Source organism: Cervus canadensis, chromosome 20 (assembly GCF_019320065.1).
Source record: "Cervus canadensis isolate Bull #8, Minnesota chromosome 20, ASM1932006v1, whole genome shotgun sequence".
Lineage (NCBI taxonomy): Eukaryota > Metazoa > Chordata > Mammalia > Artiodactyla > Cervidae > Cervus > Cervus canadensis.
The window spans coordinates 59,613,316-59,633,868 of NC_057405.1; the positions used below are offsets into that span (position 1 = coordinate 59,613,316).

Genomic DNA, 20,553 nt, shown 5'->3' on the forward strand with positions numbered 1-20,553 from the left:
CGATGTCATGGATGGGCTCGGAGGGCCCGGCGGGGAGGGGGGCGCCAGTGTTCAGGGTCGTTTTTTGGCGGCTAGGCGGGATTGGCCGGAGCCGCGGCGATCGCGCTCGCTTCGCCGACCGCCATTTCACATCCTGCAGAGAAGGCGGGGGCAGCCGCGGAAACGGCCTTTTACAAGGTAAGAAAACCCGCCCGCGGGAGTGGGGCGGGGTGGGGGGGAGGAGGCGAGGCGCAGATCTCGTGCCGCCGCGGCCTCGCGGGAGGCGGGGGCGGCGGACGCAGCCGGCCCTTCTCAGGTAACGCCGCGGCCTAGCGCCTGGCCCAGGGGCGGTGCGAGGGGCGGGGGCGCGCGAGCGCGGGCTTCGGCCTATAAAAGGGCCGCCCCGCCGCTCCCTCCCGAACGTGCGAGACGCCGGGCCCCCTCCTTCTCCGCCGTCGTTCTGCAGTGTCTGCACCCGGCCGCTTAATGAGATTTATTCACGCTCGGCTCTACTCATCTTTGCCAGGGGTTGGCAGATCCAGTGCCCAGGGATTTCCCACCGCGGTGTTTTTCTCCCGCCCCTGTGCTTCCCTCTCGCCGTAGTATATCCTTCCTTGGTTTCCTCCCGGGGCCTGCAGGCTGCGTCCCGGGCGCGCGCCTGGACATGTAAGGACTTGTCAGTTCCCAGTGACCTCCCTCCTCCCCTCCCTTCCCCGGCGGAATGTAGGATTAAGAGCCCTTCAGCGAAATTTTCGGCCAAAGAAAAGGCCCGTGAAAGTCACCGCATCAGATGTGGACTCCCAGTGTTATTCATTAATGGTTTGTGTGAGGGTTAACTAGCCTAAGGCCAGAAAGCAAAAGGGAAGGACCGTTAGACAAAACAACTTCATCCAAAAAGGAGGGGGTGCAGTTGTGAAAGCGAGAGGGGGGAAAAAACCGGGTAGTAGGCGATGCAGCTGAGTTGTCCATGATATTGGAACCGTTAAGTTTTTTGTCTGACTTGGGCACTAACACTGGGCGTGACCTTGGACAAATTGGGTTTTTTTTCGGGGCCTCTGTTTGCTCATCTGTGAAACGAGAGTTTTCACGTAAAAATTTATAAGAGTTTCTTCCCAGCAAAATTATTTAAGCAGTAGACGGCAGAAACCGTGTTTTCAAGTTTGAAATATGCCACTGAATTAGGACTTTTGACAGTCATTTTCAGTCTACCCAAATTAGAGATCATTCTTTCATACATGTATTTCCAGGTGTATTTTAATGGTTAGTAGGTTGCTATATATTTGAAGTGTTGTGAGAGATCCTCATTTGGAAATACTGTAGTTCTCAAAGTAGGAAAACCAGAAGGCTCAAAGGGACAGAGCACTGGTAAGCTGTCTATAAATTCCATGACATACAATGCTAATAAGAATCTGTGCTCCAGGGAATTCGAGACTGATTACCACATCATATTAGCCTGCGTTTTCAACCTGAGAGCATGATTATAAACATAGGTAGCAAGATTTCTACTAATATACAGAAAATTACCTAGTATTTTAAGAGGCAAAATCTCTTAAGTTGATTTTAAGTTTTAGAAGGCAATGGAAGTGATTTTAAAAAAGGACTACCATACAAAATGCACTTTCTGGAAAAATACCTTGTACAAACTGAATATCAAATGCACAGTACCAGTGATTCTCACAGTATTCTATGCCACTAGAGTGTTCTTTAAAGTTTAATATTTGAAAAAAGATTTAATAGTTTGGCCCTTACTAAATCACATTTTTGAGGGATGGGACCTGGAAATCTGTATTGTTAGCAACTCCACCCACCACTGTCATGGTTCTTCGGTAATACAAAATCATGAGTGCCTGTACTATATTACAATCTAGTAAATCCATAATATTTATACTATTCCTAACTAGAAAAAGGTAAAAGTGTTCTTGCCTAGGAAATCCCATTGACAGAGGAACCTGGTGAGCTACAATCCATGGGTCACAAGAGTTGAACACAATTTAGTGACTAAACAATTACCAACCATCAAATTCACAGATTAGCTATTTCTAGAAAATGTTTTCTTTTCTCCTACCTCTTAAATCAATATTTACTTTAAGAAAAGGCAGTTGGAACCACCATTCAGATCCTTCTAGAACTCCAAGGAAGGAAAGTTCACTCTTGAAGAGAAACATTTGCAGCATGAAATTAGGATATTGTGTCCAGTTGCATGTAATTAAATTAATGCTCAGATTGAAAACCTGACAGTACTCCCCTAATTAATCACTGTCAAATGTGTTTTGTCAATATATTCTTCAGAGGTGAGAAAGAGCTCTGGACACTCAAGTTAGAGAATGAAAAACCATCATTTACTAGGTAAATGAGTTTGGAACGATAACTGTTTTGGGGGGTTTCTTTCCTCATCTATTAAATGGAGAGTAATTCCTGTTTTAACTTTTATGGGATATTATGAGATAATGTATGTGAAAGTATCATCATAAACTTTGACATCCAGACATTTAACTCGTCTGAAAACAGTAAAATCATTTGAAACTCTTACCGACATACAATATGAGAAATGCCAAAATTGAACGCTATACTCAATAACCTTAGAGCATCTATTTGAGTTGTTGTTACTGTTAAGTGACTGTTTGCCAAGTGATTTGAAATACAGTGAGAAAGCAGACACGGTTCCTGCTCTTAGAGATTTTACAGTCTAGCATCATAGAAATGTATTATAGTCATATCAATCAACATTTGATCATCTCTTCTAGTTCACTGACCTATGCTCATCATGTCATGCCTTTACTAAAAGCCTGCTCAGCCTTTTATACCAATACTGTTCAATGTCTATTAGCATCTGCCTCTTAGCAATTTATAATCTAGAACAGAAAACAATGGATACCATAATTTTTTGGCAGATATTATAAGACGGCTTACTCAACACTTATCCAACCCCCTTCTAGCTTGCTTTTCTGTACTTTAGAAGTTAGAAAATTTTAAAATACTGTTTCAACACTGCCTTGCAACTGGAGTACTGGCATGGATGAGTGGTGTGCTGGTAAGTCATTAAGGATGGCTGGAGGAGGGGAAAGACCCTGATTTCTAGTACTGACCAATTTTCATTGTGTGAATACTCCCAAGCTATCAAATTGGTTTCACTGAATGGGGAGTTAGTTGGAGAAGAAGCTGATTTCTTCAGCTAGCTTCAGCCTTTCACTCCATGCGACCTAGTTTCCAGCAATCAAATGCGCCCATTCAAGACACAGACCTGAAAATGAGCAACACAGTGCCTCTACTGCACTCAAGGCAATGGGATTTTCTGGCAAACACCATGGCAGAGGTGTCTGATTCTTGAGTGGCTGGGGAGGAATTCTGGCATTTTGGGAGTCATAGGTGCTGACTGGCAAGTGGTGCCATGGTGGGTTTCTGCTAGGATAGCAATGTGATGTGGGATGAATGTTCTTCCTGGTGTGGTTTTTTTCTGGATGTTGTTTCTAGCGATGTATTATCCAAGCCTGATTGTCTGGTCCTCTCAGAGATCTATGAGCTAAGTAGTATCCTTTAATCCCTTTCTGCTTAAACTAGCTCAGTCACAGTCAACTACACAGTTTGTTGAGCCCAGAGCAAAATGAAAAATGTAGGGCCCCTGTTCACAAAGCAGGAAAAAAATTGCCATTACATGTACTGAAATATTAGGCTTTTTCTTTCTTTTGTCATGCTGTTTTTTTAAATTTATGTTTTCATGTTATTCTGAGTATAGAAAAATTAGAATTTTAGATTATTAGCATGAATTTTACCATTTATCTTTAATTGTGCAGTGCCATTTATAGATGCAAATAGAAGAGCGTTTAACTCATACACGAAATCACCAAAACTACACAGTTCATGTTTTGTAGTTTATACATGCCACAAGGATGTATTTTGTGCTTTTCAAGCAGTGTAAATACTGCATACAACCAACTCAGCTATTTCTTTCCCTTCTTGGTATGAGCACAGCCTATCAACCTGAGTAAGGAAGGACTGAACTGAAAGGAACTATGGGTTGCCCTACCTTTCCCCTTCCTTCTGTGTCATCATTTTCAGTGAAAATAGTCATACAGGAAAGTAACACACAACAAGAAAGGATATGATAGAGTTACTTGGTCACTTGTGTGTCTTAGGATGCTACTGTCTTCTTTCTATACCTGACACAAGTTCTGGTTGAAATGGAAAGCATTGCCTCTTAGAACTGTCAGTGCCTCCACTAAATCAGTCACTGATGTAACATGTTTGCCTTGTAGCCACTTTGTAACTCTCTGAGTTCCTGTACTGCTTAGGTTCATCATAATCCTTGGGAGGCATTATACTGATGTATGCAAACTGGGTAGTAAGGAAAGAGACAAAGAGGTTGCCTCCTCTCCTTGGCTGTATGATCCATTGTACCACTGACTTCTTTTGTAAAACAGACATTCAGACATAAAAGTATGAAGAGTTTCAGCATGGTAACGGCAGAGCGTGAAACCGAGCAGTGGGCCTGTGTGACCGCACAGTTTGCGCCCATGAAGCTGACCCGGAGCTCAATGTTTCTCAAGGGGGGTTCTCTGATATTTTGGATGAAACAATTCTTTATTGTGCAGGATATTTAACATCCCTGACCCCTGGGCACTACATTCCACTGTGATAAAAATGCCCCCATGTATTTCTAAATGCCCCCAAAGAGGGAGTTACTTCTCTCTACTGAGCTCCTGGAGTGGACTCCGCTGTCTGCAGCTAGAAACCATGATCATTACAGATCCAGGAAAGGTCATGTGCAATTTTTGCTTTGGATTCTCAAGCAGAGCAAAATACAGAGTTGAGTTAAAAAGATTTCAAAATTCTCATACCTGGGAGAGCAGAATTATGGTAATCTTTTCTTTCCATTGTCAGAAAAATAATACCAGCGACCTTGGTGATGAAGCAAACATTTGGGAATGAAAATTTAAAGGGGACCAGTGAGTTTTATGTGTCACTTGCATATATATGGTAGTTGATCTTTTCTAAGGGAAATTTCTACTCAGTCCTTCATACAGTGTCTGGCCTCTATGAAACCATGATGGAAAAGAAACTCATTTCCTCCCGGAAGGGATTTGGAAGACCTAGGTAAGTATGGCAAACTCTGGAGGCAGTTGCCATCAACTGTTCGCTCTCAAAAAGACTTCATGCAGGTTTCCCCAATTTATTCACAGCAGCCATCTGGTTATAAGATAGGCATATAAATATGTATTGCCTGAACGATTAATAAAATATTTTTTTACTAAAAGAATGGAGTTTTATGTCTCTTCTTAAAAAACTGAACAACAGTAAAATTAATCATTGTGGTGAGAGCTGAATTTCTCTGTTCTTATGTTTTTAACCAGTTAATCTACTCAGTCACAGGGAGAAACAAAACTTTCCAAAAACAACTTTCAACTCTTCCACTTCCATAAATCAGCAGTAGTAGTTTTAAGGGAGAGACCAATGAGCCTATAAATTAAAGAAGATGTTTGAGAAACAAAAAGAAGCTTTCAGAATAGAGTAATATTAGAGCTGATGCTTGCACTCTCTAGGACCCTCATTTAAATTACATATCCAGAACTAATATTGGGGCATTTCCAATGGATTATGCCTAGGCCAGAAGAAACCAAACCCATATAATGAGTAAGGTTAGTTTAAGTTCTCAGTTTAAATAATCAAAATACAAAATCTTAAAAGTAAGTGTCTGTAGACATATCTCAGGGTAGTTTTCCCTGGCCCCAAAGTCCCCACTGCACTTAAATATTCATAGCTTAAATCACACTCCAGGAGAACTTCCACCAATAATTGTTGTTATTGACAGTGAACTCTCCTGGGTTTTGATCCTCATTTTACATCCCCATTCCAGGAGCTAGGAAAGACTATTTACTGTCAGATGTGTAGATCACAGACCAACACTTGTGTTTCCTTATTTCAGTAAAATGTTTCTCTAATCTTAAAGGTTTGAAATGCATAGGAAAGAAAATATGAAGAACCATAAAATATAGGACATTCAATCCCACCCAAAGGCAGTTATGATTAACATTTTAGTCCATTTTTTCCCTAGAAAATTTTTCAATAAATACTTTACATAATGGAAATAATCTCTTGGGTTCTTTTTTCCCTCTACATTGAGGCAGAAACATTCCCCATGCAAATGACAATTCTTTGTATACATTATTCTAATGGATGAAGAATACACTGTGTCATGGACGTACAATAGCTTCCATTTTCCTATTGTTGGCCAGTAACAGAGTGTTTCAAATTTTATGTTAAAAATATCACAGTGATTAGCTCTGTTTTGGATCCTACTCTTAACTTTGCAGGAACTTACTTTACTGTTTATTATTTGACAAGAGCATCAGTTCTCCATACATGCTATGTTCTTCCTCTGCAAAGAGGAGAGAGCTGTGTATGATTTTCTTTCTGCCTGGTTTGTTCTTCCACTCTCCACCTCTTTTGCCTAGTTAGTTTACTCTTTAAATTTCAGGTCAAAGGTCACTTATGGAGGGCTTCCCAAACTCTGTATTTGATTATGTTTCTCTATTACACACTCTAATTGTACTGTGTTTTTTTTTTTTTTCCATAGCACTTACCTCTGGTTGCAGTAACCCATTCATATGTGTATTATTTAATTTTTGTTCACCCCCCCCCCCCCAACTAGAATACTATAGTCATTATCTGGATAAGCAGTGATTATAATGCTGTTATAAACACAGGCCAATTAATGTGACCTCATGCGTATCACTGATAAAATGGGTTAAAGCTTGAGGTTGAAGTTAGTCCAAAAATACTTAGGTGCCAGTTATTATGCTAGGTGCTAGGAATATAGAAGTGAAAGTGACGGGCATGATTTCAGCCTTCATTCTTATAGTCTAGTGCAGGGTTTGGGAAATTTTTCCTATAAAGGGACAGATAAATTTTAGGCTTTTCAGGCCGTATGGTCTCTACAAACTACTCAACTTTGCCACAGAAACACAAAAACAATCATGAATCACACATATATGGAAGAGTGAATTCCAATAAAACTTTATTTAAAAAACAGGCAGTGGGGCTGGATTTGATCCATGAGCTATTGTTTACTGACCCCTGGTCTAGTGGAAAAGACAGCTATTAAACAGATCATTTGAGATGACCAAATACTTCAAAAGAACAGGGTGCCATTCTCACATGACAAAGCTGTCCAGCTTAGTCAAGAGAGAAGAATAAAGACTTTCTTGAGGAATATGACTCAAGTTAATATTTAAGGAGGAAGAGGAGTTATCTGGGTAAAAGTAAGGGTAACAATAGGGACCTTCCTGTGTCAGTACATGCTTAAAAATAGAAGCAAGATTTTTCATAGATTGTAATGACACAAGTTTAGCTGTTTTCTCTTGGTCACCTATATTAAGCATGTATTTTACTCCTTCCAAGCATTTTGTATTGTTTTAACTTTTTGTTAACTTCTGGTTGGTATCTATAAAGGCCTATGTTAGATGCCAAGGGTGATTCAAAAAATGTAAGACCTAGCTCTGTGCTAAAGTATTATGTAATTGACCAATAAATTTTAAGTTTCTTGACATTTTGACATTTCATTTTTTTCCTTGCACAGTATCACACATATGGGTGGTACTGCAGAAATAATTTTCCCCTGCCCTCTGCCTTGCACCATTTGCTGACAAAATGGTGTCCAATATAGCCACTTCTGTATTACTTGGACAAAACTTGCTGCTCTCTGAAGCAGACAATATTCTGAAGTCATCAGTAACAGTAATTTCAGCTTGTTGAAGGTGGGGGTTGTTTGTATAAAGGTCAGCCTGTCAGTAAATAACATGCCAACCTGTTCCTTCAAGATCGTAAGAAACCTTTGTATGTGTGTCTTTATATCTTTAAAAAAATTTTTTTAAAGAGTAGTGGGAAACTGTACCCAGTGGTCTCACCAGATGTTTTCAAACCAGAACTAGGGCAGTTGAATTGTAATTTGTTTTTAAAACATTTATTTCCACAAATTTATGACAGCAGGGAACTGAGTTGTTTTTTTTTTTTTTTTGCCTAAAGTAGCAAGTAATTTAATTTTTCATTCGACTTTAGCAGACCTAGCCTTAGGATGAAAATATGGGACTTCCCAGATGATCCACTGAGACTCCACTCTCCCGATGCAGGGCCCTGGGTTCGATTCCTGGTTGGGGAACCAGATCCCACGTGCCAGCTAAGATCAAAGACCACGCATGCTGCTGCTAACACTTAGCACAACCAAATATTTTTTAAAATGTGAAGCAGAGGTTCTTGCCAAGTTTAAAAAGTACAGCAAAGATTAGTCTTAAGAATGAGGGCAAACATTACTCATTTTTCTTAAGCTGCTGCTTCTGCATTAATGTGAATTGTTCTTAGACTGGAAACATATAAATAAGGGAGAAAGATACCTTTCTAGAATACACAGTCCCCTGTACTAAGCATATCCAAGGTCTTTCAGAACTTAATTTATTAATGACCATGACACTTGGCTACATCTTCCTCTTTATCTACATTCCTGCCCTCATCCTGAGTACATGCATCACCCAAAGAGACAGCTTCCTAGCACCAGCCTCAGAGTTCCTTGATGTGATCTTCAGCCTCTCGCTTCTGTTGCCACATCGAGAATCTGGTCATATACCCACTGTGTTTCACCTCTGACTTCAGAAATACAGACTTCACGTCTGGCCAGAACTTTCATCCTAACTCGCTGTCTCAGTTACTCCCAGTACAGAAATTCTCAGTTCCCTGACATCTTGTTTCCAGTGCTCTTCCCAACTCCACTGCAGCCTCTCCCTTCTCAGGTTTCTCTGAGTTGGGAACTCCATTCCAGAGATTTGACTTCTTTCTCCCTATTAGCCTTCTCCTGCCTTCACTTCTTTTGTCTCCTGCTGCATTCTGTTTTAAATTATCACTCTTGCCAGGAACCATGTCTCCTTTGCTGTGTTGCCCTGGTATCACCTGGGAAAACACCAGTTTAACCAGGTGTCTGCTCCCAGGTTGCTGAGTGCCCCCAGAGAGAAAAAAATAACTGCTGTGCATATTGGCAGTTCAGTTCAGTCGCTCAGTCATGTCTGACTCTGCGATCCCATGGACTGCAGCACACCAGACTTCCTGTCAGTCATCAACTCCCAGAGCATGTTCAAACTCATGTCCATCGAGTCGGTGATGCCATCCAACCATCTCATCCTCTGTCGTCCCCTTCTCCTCCTGCCTTCAATCTTTCCCAGCATCAGGGTCTTTTCCAGTCAGTTCTTTGCATCAGGTGGCCAAAGTACTGGAGTTTCAGCTTCAGCATCAGTCCTTCCAATGAATATTTAGGACTGATTTCCTTTAGGATTGACTGGTTTGATCTTGCGATCCAAGGGACTCTCAAGAGTCTTCTCCAGCACCACAATTCAAAAGCGTCAGTTCTTCAGTGCTCAGCCTTCTTTATATGTTCAACTCTCACATCCATACATGACTACTGAAGAAACCATAGCTTTGACTAGACAGACTTTTGTCAGTGCAATAAATTCACCTTTGTTGGTAACGCTAAATTGTTAGTTTGTCGGTAACACTAAATTCAGGACCTCCAATCCCGGCTGGATCATTCTCTATACATACTATTGGGAAGAGAAAGTTTTCTTTATAATGTATTAGTCTCTACTCATCTGAACTGCATGCTTCATAAACCAAGATACAATGTTATAAATTCTTTGTATACCCAAAAGTAGTATTAGGCTGAATCATTTCAATTACATTAACCTCTCTCTGATTCTCTAATTTAGCTTTTGTGCTCACTTTCCTGTTTTATGTTATATCAATAGTTTGGGGTCTTGTCTATCCAATAAGGTAAATTTTTAATGTTTTTAAAATTAATATTTGAATAGTCAAAAAGAACAGTCTCAAACATTATGGAATGAAATGATGATTGAAGGGAAATCACTACTACGATACTTAGCCTTTTAGAGGCAAATCCAGCTAGTCCCCAGTTGTAACTTGGGGCCAGAGGCCTAAGGCTCAGCTCACTTGAGTCATTTCATTCTTGCCTTTCCCAGCTTCCCCTTTCCATCATTTCTGATCCCACAGATCTCTAAGAACACACTTCTTTTCCCCACTGAAGTAGCAGGGAAAGCAGTGCTGCATGGATGGACAACAGCAGTGTGTATGTTTGTACATGTTTATTGAGTGGCAGCATGGTTAAGAATTCAGAGTCTACAGCCCAGCTTCCCTGGGTCCCTGCTCTGTGATTTTGGGTGGATTACTTTCTGTACCTCAGCTCTCCCATCCATGATACACAGATGATAATACTAAGTTCCTACCTCACAGAGTGGTTTTGAGGATTGAATCGTTGTTTTAGTTACTAAGTTGTATCCGATTGTTTTGCAACCCCATAGATGGAGCCCACCAAGCCCCTTTGTCCATGGGATTTTCCAGGCAAGAATACTGGAGTGTGTTGCTCTGCCTTTCTCCAGGGGAATCTTCCTGACCCAGGAATTGAACCTGTGTCTCTTGCATTGGCAGAAGGTTGAATTATGTGCTTTAAATGAGTTAATACCTTAGAACTGGTAAGCACCCAGTAACTGTAAGCTATTATTCATAACTTAGAATAATAAATTATTATTCATTGGGAGGACTGATGCTGAAGCTGAAGCTCCAGTACTTTGGCCACCTGATGTGAAGAGCCAACTCACAGGAAAAAACCTTGATGTTGGGAAAGATGGAAGGCAGGAAGAGAAGAGGGCGACAGAGGGTAAGATGTTTGGATGGCATCTTTGACTCAGTGGACATGTTTGAGCAGACTCAGGGAGATAGTGAAGGACAGGGAAGCCTGGCGTGCTGCAGTCCACAGGGTCACAAAGAGTCGGACACAACTGAACGACTACACAACAACAGTATTATTAGTAATAATTACAGCTTCTTTATTACCTGAAATACACTTCATTAAGAAATGATGGAAAGGGGAAGCTGGGAAAGGCAAGAATGAAATGACTCAAGTGAGCTGAGCCTTAGGCCTCTGGCCCGGAGTTATAACAACTAGAGACTACTTGGATTTACCTAAAATAATATTCATTAAGAAGAGAATAATGATGAAAGCTGGGAGCTATTAAAATTCCATTGATTGAACATAACAAGTAGAGTTTTAGAATTGCAAAAGACCCATGAAATGGTTTATTCCGTTGGTTCTTAACCCAGTAATATGTGTCAGGATCACCCGTGAAGTATTGTAAAGTCACACTTACCCAGACTCTCCCTTCCCACATCTACCAAGTCAGAAATACCAAGTTCTAATGCCTCTTCCTCTAAAGAACCGTTAAGCTAATTCAGGTCTTTAGATTTTATAATGAGGAAATTGAGATTTAGAATAAGTAACTTGCCTAAAACCCCAAAGAGTATGTGGGATCCAGATCACCTAGCTCCTTGGTAAGTCATCTTCCTATTCTTCTACATTGCTTGCCCAATACTGACTTTTAAAGAAATTAATATGGGAGCTTATCCTTGTCTCAGTAATATCAGAAAAAATAATATAGGTTTTAAAAGTATACTTTTTCAGCGTTTAATTCAAAACAAAATTTATTTTACAATTCATGCCAAGGACTACTGCATGTTTACAATAGAATTTAAAGTGAATTTTGCTGTGCATTTCATGTGGACATTAGTTTTTGCCACAGTGCTTGCTGCTAATTAGTATAAGAAAACACTGTGTGTGGTAGAGAGCTGCTCAACTCAACCGCACAGACTGACAGGCAAACCAAACAAATGTTTGATAAGGAAAGGTAGCTGTAGGCATTAAACTCTTTAGAGCTCTCAATAATAAAATAGGCATTTCTGGTAATTAGGATTTTTTTGTTTTATGTTAAAAATTTTTTAAAAACCTTTGTGAAATATTCTTGGAATTTTCCAGGCTGTGAACAGTCAATGTAGGAAAATCAGTGGTTATCAGGGTTGTGTTTTTCAGTGGTTAAGTTGTGTCCGACTCTTTGTGATCCAATGGGCAGCAGCACACCAGACTTCCTTGCCTGTCACTTATTAGGTACCATTTTCTTACTGTAGCTTTACTAATTGGTAGATTAAAAATCTAAAAAATATAGCAAAAATTTTTTTCTGAATTTACGTATTTGGTATTGAGTACTATGATATTATATCTCTTAAAAGTGTTTTTCTCTATCCAGTAATATAAAGGAAAAAAATACATTAGAACTTGTATGTAATCTTGTGCAAAACTATCAAATAAATTAAGGAGACAAGGCAGAAGCAAGAAAATGGAGCTCAAATTAAATCTCTCAAAGCAAATTGATTTATATTTTGCAATTATAGGTTTGCAATTATAAATTTATTTCCATGTATGTGTTTCTTTGCTAGAAATGATAAATGGCTGCCAGCCCAACTTCTGATTCATAGGCAACTCCATTCTACCAACAAACCACTCCTTTTGATTTGGTAAGTGCGATGCATAAGCCCCTAAAGAACTCTACTATCCCAGACCCCCATCCACTTATTATGAACCTGTTATTTCTACTTTGCTTTGCCTTACTCCATACCGTTTGCTCTCCACATTGTCTCAGGTTTGGCCTTTGGATCTTTTTAATTGATGTTTGTGTTTGGCCTCCTGGCATCTGACTACAACCTGGTCATCTTTGGTTTTAGACTCACCTCCTAGTTCTGAGCACCAAGACTTATATCCCTTGATTCCAGCAGTTCAGGAATTCTGATGCAGCCACTGACTGCTTTCTATAAGGGATCAGTCCCAAACACTAGCCCCATATTATACACATCCACTTGTGCAACAGATTATAATCACCACTACTATGTGTAAGGCACTAGAGTAGTTTCTGGGAAATACAGAAAATTTAGTAATAGAAAACTTCTTAATGCTCTTGAAATCCTGTAAAACAGATAATACAAGCTTATAATGAAGTTTAAGATAGTATGTGTTCAACTCTTATGAAGTATTTATACAAACAAGACATTAGTTTTAAAAAGTTCCAAATAGAAAGATCCTTAACTCGGGAGTTAACAGGTATGTGGTACAAGAGGGCATGACCAAAAGAACCTGAAATGTGAGTCATGGATTAAAAAAGATTAGGAACACTGACTTCTCAGGTGGTGCTAGTGGTAAAGAACCTGCCTGCAAATACAGGAGGCATAGGAGACCCAGGTTTGATCCCTGGGTTGGGCAGATCCCTGGGAGAAGGGCATGGCAACACACTCCATGGTCTTGCCTAGAGAATCCCATGGACAGAGTAGCCTGGTGGGCTACAGTCCTTGGGGTCACAAGTAATCAGACATGACTGAAGCAACTTGGCTTGCACACTCACACTGACAAATGCTAACTAGACTTTGAAGGTGGGGTAGGGTAGAGTATACGCCATGGGACAAACACATTTCAAAAAAAGTGGAACCAAACCAATAAGAGCAGAAAAGGTTTTATTGAAAAAACCTTGTTTGTCTAGACAAGGTTAACAGTATAAGTAACAAGTGGAAGAAAGCCTTGAAAAGTTTGTTGAAACCAGATTATGGAAGGCTTTGAATACTGAGGGGTTTACAGTTGGCAAGCATGTTTTGGGGAGTCTGATAGTTTTGAGCAGGAAATGATGATCGGTTTGATTTAGCATTGCTATACAGGAAGGATTTGGTAGTAAGGAGATAGGCAGGCAGAGACTACAGACCAGGAAGTCAGTTAGGAGGCTAACACATATACTAACCTAAAGTAAGGAGGGCCTGGAGATGATTTCATTAAGTGCCTGTTTTGAGTCCAGTGCTGGTAATACAACTGAGGGCTAGGTCCTTGTCTTTAGTCTCATGAGATATTGATCTCTTAAAGGCTCCTAGAGGGGTCTCAATGCAGACCTTTGGGACCACTTCTGATCCTTGCTAGGGAGTTAGATCCTCATTTTACAACAGAACGTATTCCCTACCTTCTAAAACTACTTTTCCATTTTATGAGTCTGCTGAGGCAAAAGTATCCCAACCACTTGCACATAAAGAGAAGTAACTTATTACTTAAAACAAGACAAGACAGGAACACTACACCAGAGAAGGCAAAGAAGAAAATGACATGTCTTAGAGAGATAACTGAAGATGATGTGAAGATGAGGAGAATGAACTGGAGGTTAGATCAGGGGCAAGAAAACCAGTTAAGAGGTTGTTGTAGTAATCCACCTGCTTGATTATGAGGGTCTAAACTAAGACAGTAAGAAAGAAAAGGAGTCCTTTGTGGCTACTTCCACCATAATCCTTTCTATTGCTGCCCTGGTGCAACTCAGGGTTGGGTAAAGGACTCTCATTTGGAATGAATCTTGAGCAGAGAGACTTAAGAACACAAGAAACACTGTTTACTTCTTCTGACTTAGAGGTAATGTTTCTACTGTCAAGTAGGCTCTTTTCTTGTACCTGTCTTATTTGGAACACGGTTTACCAGCCTTCACGTTGATTCTGTGAACTCCCTAATAAATTCTTGTTTTGCTATAGTTAGCTCAAATTGGTTCCAAGGGCTTACAATAAAAAAACCTCTAATTGACACTGTATGTGACCTTTGATGCACCTGTGGATAACCAGGTGGAGACTGTTAGTTAGAAATATGAAACTAGAAGAGTGGTTTTCAAAGTGATGTATCAGCATTACCTAAGAACTTTTAGAAATGTAAATTCTCAGGCCCCACCCCAGACTAACTGAATATGAAACTTGAGGAACAGGGCCCTGGCAATCTGAATATCAGTAAGCCCTCTGGGTGATTCTAATGCACACTGTAGTTTGAAAACCAATTGAACTACAGCTTAGATGGGAGTTTGGGGGTGGAGATAAAGGTGTGAGTCAAATCAATGGCATTTGCTTTGGGGGGAAATGAATAAACTCCCAGAAGACTGTAAGAGAAGATAAACCCCTAAAGTGGATGAAACAGTCAAAGAAGTTGATAGTAGTGCAGTCCAAGAGCGGGGAATTTTTACGGAGGTGTCAGGTGCTATATAGAGGCCAAACTGATTGGACAGACCATTAAGAGGTTTTGGTGTCAATTGAGAGAAAAGTGGTACAGATAACAAAAATAAGTAGTGAGAGAACAAAGGTAAAAAAGAAAAAAAATACAGGATACTTTTTGCAGTAGGTTAGGAGTGCAAGAAAGAAAGTTGGGATAAATGTCTCAAGTTAGCTATTGCTGAATAACAAACATTCTAAAACACAGTGGCTTAAGACAGTAATTATTATAGCTCAAGTGTCTGAGGATTGGCTGATCTCTGCTGGGCTTGCTCATACATCTGAAAACCTATTGGGGGCTTTCCTATAGGCTGGGCTCTATTTCACATATCTGTCATCCTCCTGGGACTCTGACTTGCCTTAGCGTGTCTTTCTCATGGAGATGGAAGAGGAGGTTTGTTTTTGGCTTTTTTTTTCATTGTAGTGTTTTTAAAATTATAGTACAGTTGGTATGCAATATTATGTAAATTATAGGTGAACAATATAGTGATTCACATTTTAAAAGGCTATACTCATTTATAATTATAAAATATTAGCTGTGTGTCCTGTGTTGTACAATATATCCTTGTAGCTTATTTTATATAGAATAGTTTGTACCTCTTAATTCCTGACCCCTATATTGCCCCTCCCCCACTCTCTCCCCACTGTTAACCACTAGTTCTCTATATCTGTAAGTCTGCTTTTTTTACCAAATTCGCTAGTTTCTTGTGTTTTTTAGAGTCCACATATAAGTGATATACAGTATTTTTCTCTGACTTATTTCATTTAGCATAAAGTCCATCCATTTTGCTGCAAATGGCAAAATTTTCATCCTTTTTTATGACTGAGTAGTATTCCATCATACATAGGTACCACATCTTCTTTATCCATTCATCTGTTGATGGACATTTAGGTTGCTTCCATGTCTTGGCAGTTATGCTGCTGTGAACTTTGGGGTGCACGTATCTTTTCAAATTAGTGTTGTTTTTCTTCAGATTTTTTTTTTTCTTTTTTCTTATCTGGAAGATGAGTCTTAAGAGGGCAAGCAGAAATGTACAAGGCTTCTTGAGGTCTATATTCCAAACTCGCACACTGGCACTTTTGCCTCATTGTATTGGCCGTCTTATGTGACCAGGCCCAGAGTCCAGGCTTGGGAAATAGAAACCACCTCTCTAGAGAAATTGCAAAGTGATGTGATAAAGGCATGGGTTCACACAGGGGTGAAGAATTGAGACCATTAATACCATAGTAGGAATGACAGGAGCATGCGCGAAAGTAGAGACAAAGGAATATGTAGGATGAAGAAGAAAGTGAAGTAAGGAGAAAGATCAATACCGTGGGTCAGAGAATTAACCTTTGAAAAAAAGGAAGAATACTTCTGGGAATTTGAATTAGATTTAGCAAATTAAATTCAAGATGCCCAGTAAAATTTAAACTTCAGGTAAACAATAAACAAGTTTTTAGTATTAACTATGTTCTATACAATATTTGGCTGGAGAAGGAAATGGCAACCCACTCCAGTATTCTTGCCTGGGAAATCCCATGGACAGAGGAGCCTGACAGGCTCCAGTCCATAGAGTTGCAAAGATCCGGACATGACTGAGCACTCATGGCATGGCATACAATATTTGATAGGCTCTCGGTACATAGTTTGCTATTTTTATTAGTTTAAATACCATTTAAATATTTCTGTAATGTGGTATTTGGGACACATTTACCCTAAAATATGTTTCCTTATTTATTTGAAATTCAGATAACTCCTGGCAACCTGCATTTTGACAACCCTACTTTGGATGAATTTTCAATAAAGCCATGGTAAGATAATCTGCAAAGGGCTAGATGGGTGCATTGGGGGATTTAATCCTGGAAGAAGTTTGGAACAGCTGCTATGGACACTGTACAGTCTCAGTGAAAGGACTGCTGAGCAGTCGTGAGGCCCACTTACTGACCAACAGCAGGACTTTTTCTCAGGTCAGCAGCAATGCTTTGAAAAGCAGTGGTAGCAACCGAGATCGCCAGTGCAGGCGGCCGCCTTGGTGCCTGTGTAGGAGAGGCCTGGGAGGGGTTTGGGGCACAGCTGAAATGTCTAGGGGTCCAGGTTGTTCATAGAAGCCGGTGAGACCAGAAGGTGAATTGGGAGGCAGAAGATGAAAATGGTTCAGAGAAATGGAAGTTCACAGTGCAGAAACAGAATTTACAGTCTTAGAAGAATAGCTCTGTGATAATGGGGTTAAAAATCCAATTACATGAGGCAGAACTGGAGCTAAATTAAAAGCAGGAGCTCTGGAGACAAGATACCTAGCTTTGCATTCCAGGTGTGTGATCTTGGTCAAACAATTAAATTCCCTGTGACTTAGATTTTTTGTGTGTGGTAAAACATGAATAATAATGGTTCTCGCCTCATAGGGTTACTGTGAGGATTAAGTGAAATAAACTGCACATAGAACAGTATGCCTTGGTGTTTGCTATCTTTTTATTATTTTACATACCATTTACATGTATCTATAATCAATAAATGTGAATAGAGACTGTTATTTGGAAGACAAGTGGCAAGTATACACTGCTGTGTTCTGCCTTCACTAACAAATGCCGTGTCTGGAGAATGCACAGTTAGCTACCTGTTGAAGTTGGAGCTCACGCAGCCTTTACCACTTAAGTTTACTTTTCTTTACTGTTACTACAAGAAAATAATTACCCTGCTCAAGTCATGCCTGTCTGCTCATTTCCCCCTAGGTGACCATGCTTGGGGATTTTCATAGTTTGAGTAATTCCCCGGAGCTCTGCCACCCAGCAAGTTAGAGGACAAGATTCCTCCCTGGGGATTGTAGTTCTTGGAATGTCAGCAGCTTGTTTTCATGAGGTCTGCACCCTGACCTGGCCTACTGTTAGGAGCTGTTGTGTTGGTGGTTTATGTTGTTTTTAGTTGTTTCTTCCATCTTATACAGTTATTTGTATATAAGGATTTTTGAAAAGTAAATGTCTTATGGGACTGTTTTGCGTCTACAAAGAAAAATTAAAACTGTTTCAAAGTAATTACTTGCGTTTTTTATGTTTCTCTTTAAAAATAAATGAAAGTATTAATTGATATTGCCTGGAAAGAAAATGAAGACCAGAGAAATGGCTATGCTCTTAGTGTTTTAAAATAAGGTAATATTATTCTTTGTTTGAATGGAGCCTTCTAAGGAATTACCACAGTCTCATACACAATCGACTTAAATGCATTCTTTATCTTTAAAAGGAAGCAGAATAGGATCATTGAATAAATCACACGTGTTCACAGCCTTGTCTGGTGTAATCATATACTACACAAACACATTACTCTCCAGCCAGGAGGGTAAGGGGACATTTGAAGCAGGGCTTGCCCTTGCAGAGACCTTTTTTTGTTTAAAGAATAGTGCAGTGAAAGACCACACAGTAGAAGATAACAGAAAATATCTTCCATGCCGTCCTCCACCTTTATACTTTCTCGTTCTCCTTTGTTCTCTAAGGACATCTGTGGTAATGATTATTCTGTGTAACTCATAGGTACATAGAAGGCATATCATATTTCATTTAATTTTGTCTCCTATAATTATTGCTCTCTTTTACATCATGCTATTGTAGGTTTTTAAAACACTTTGTAAAAGATATGAAAGATATTATCAGACATTTATTAGTTGGCTGTGGATATCTAAAGAGTGTATGTTTTAACTCTGAATTTAGTAAAGTTACATTTTAGGAAGTCTAGCAGACTTTTTATCAAGCTACATCTTAAAGAGGTATATATACTGAAAGATGAATTTCATTTTCCTTTTTTTGCATCAATTCCAATGAATTCTTTTTCTTTTTTACTTAGACATTTAAAAGACATTCTCAATTATGAAAAACAGTGATAAGACATTTTGGAGGTTTTAAAATAGGTCCATTATTTCAAATGTTTTCAACATTTTGATAGCTGCTTTGCTGTCTATATTATGGAGGAAATTCAGAATTTAAGTTTTTACTTCTTTTTAGGGGTTCTTATATCACCTCCCAATTTTGCCCTAGGTTGATCCCTTGGAGATTTTTGAAATTTATGTTTGAAAGGGTCTTTTTTTTTAATGAATGCAGTAATTTTTATTTGAAAATTTTTCCAACAAGTTTTATTTTTATTGTGGAAAATGTCAGACATATGCAAAAGTAAAGCAAGTTATGTCTGAGCTTTAAGTGAGATGTCAGTATAGGGACTATGTTAATACAGCATGTTCAGGGACTCAAGAAATTTTTGTGGCTTACCGCATGCTTGAAAGAATTTGTATAAATCAAAATTTTTAAATTGTTCAATCATTTCCCCATCTATAACAGATTGTATTTCAAATGTTTGTTGGTTGTTAGCCAATTTGGGGACCTACAGATGTGTTTCTCATAGAAACAATCTTAAAATGGCTATTAGCTTTTCAGCCTACCTCTCAGTAATTTATCTAGTTCATAGTTAAGGGAAGCCCACACATCACTTTTAACATCATTTCAGTGAGAAAATACTTCTTTTACAGACGAAGTCTTGGGGAACACCACCCCCCCATCTTCCCTTCCTCTAAGTATGGATGTAGAGAAGGAGAGAGTCAGGCCCTCCTGTAATGAAGATTCATATCCATGATGGGTCTTCAACAAAAGGAGCAGGAACTCAGAGGACCCTAGGAGTGTGGGGTGCGGGACGGGAGTGCACTCTGTACATTCCATTCTGAAATTGTTTACTGTTTCCGTTGCTAAGTGGAGTTTGTTTTTGTGCTTTTTTTTTTTTTTAAGGACTTTCTATTAAAAAAGAAAGCTTCACAAATACTCTATTATATCTAAAGTTCATTTTACAGGCTTTTTTAAAGGAAGGCTTCTGGTTATTTTCTTCTTTAAGTTTCTGGCATAGAGGGAAATTATTTTCATTGGCTTAGATATGCCTAAGACAACAGGAGAAGATTCTTGACTACTAAAATGTAAAACTGGAGTATAAACATGGGTACTAAAGTGTAGATAAGCTAAAATCAGGTTGTTGGAATAATGTTTATAGTGAACATACAAGTAATATTAACCTTTTAGAGTGTCTGGGAATGACAAATGAAAGCAGGAAGATGAGCTCCAATGCTTTTGTCATGCCAACTTGTCCTCTCACTCTTCCAAACTGACCTTACATTCCTACTCTTCCGGGCTCTTATCCTGGCAGCTCTGTAGGCCCCTATCTTACATCCCCTGTAGATAATGTGCATGCTGGTGAGTGACTTGAGGGCAGGCCCCCAACACTAGTGAGCCTCATTGTCCTGGGAGTAATGCCAGTATCCTTATACACAGAGATGCACATGTACTTTGTGATGAGTCTGATGAAGGCCCCACAGATGATGTTCCACAACTTCAATCCATGTTCCCAGTAGGTGACGAGGGTCCTACAGAGGGACCCTGTACGGAATATTTGGTATTGAATATTTTCCATATGTTACTGTGTTAGTTCTCACAGTAACTGAAAGATGGAGGAGTTCTCATTTTATAGATGAGGAAATTTTCGAAAAACTAGTCAGAGATGGAGCCAGTGAGTAGTGAAACTGAATTCAAACTGCTCTGAGGGGACTGAACGCACAAATTCCTTATTTGAACTTGCCCACTCCCTAGCGGCACAGATGGTAAAGAATCTGCCTGCAACGCAGGAGACCCAGGTTCAATCCC

At 39.5% G+C, this 20,553-nt stretch overlaps 1 long non-coding RNA gene across 1 annotated transcript; it reads left to right on the forward strand.

Annotated features, from left to right (window-relative positions):
* Positions 1 to 220: 220 nt before the first annotated feature.
* LOC122422916 lies at positions 221 to 17,919 on the forward strand. The gene is made up of 4 exons (XR_006264011.1): positions 221 to 295; positions 12,298 to 12,375; positions 16,640 to 16,701; positions 17,620 to 17,919. It is a non-coding gene; the product is annotated as an uncharacterized LOC122422916 (long non-coding RNA).
* Positions 17,920 to 20,553: the final 2,634 nt, after the last annotated feature.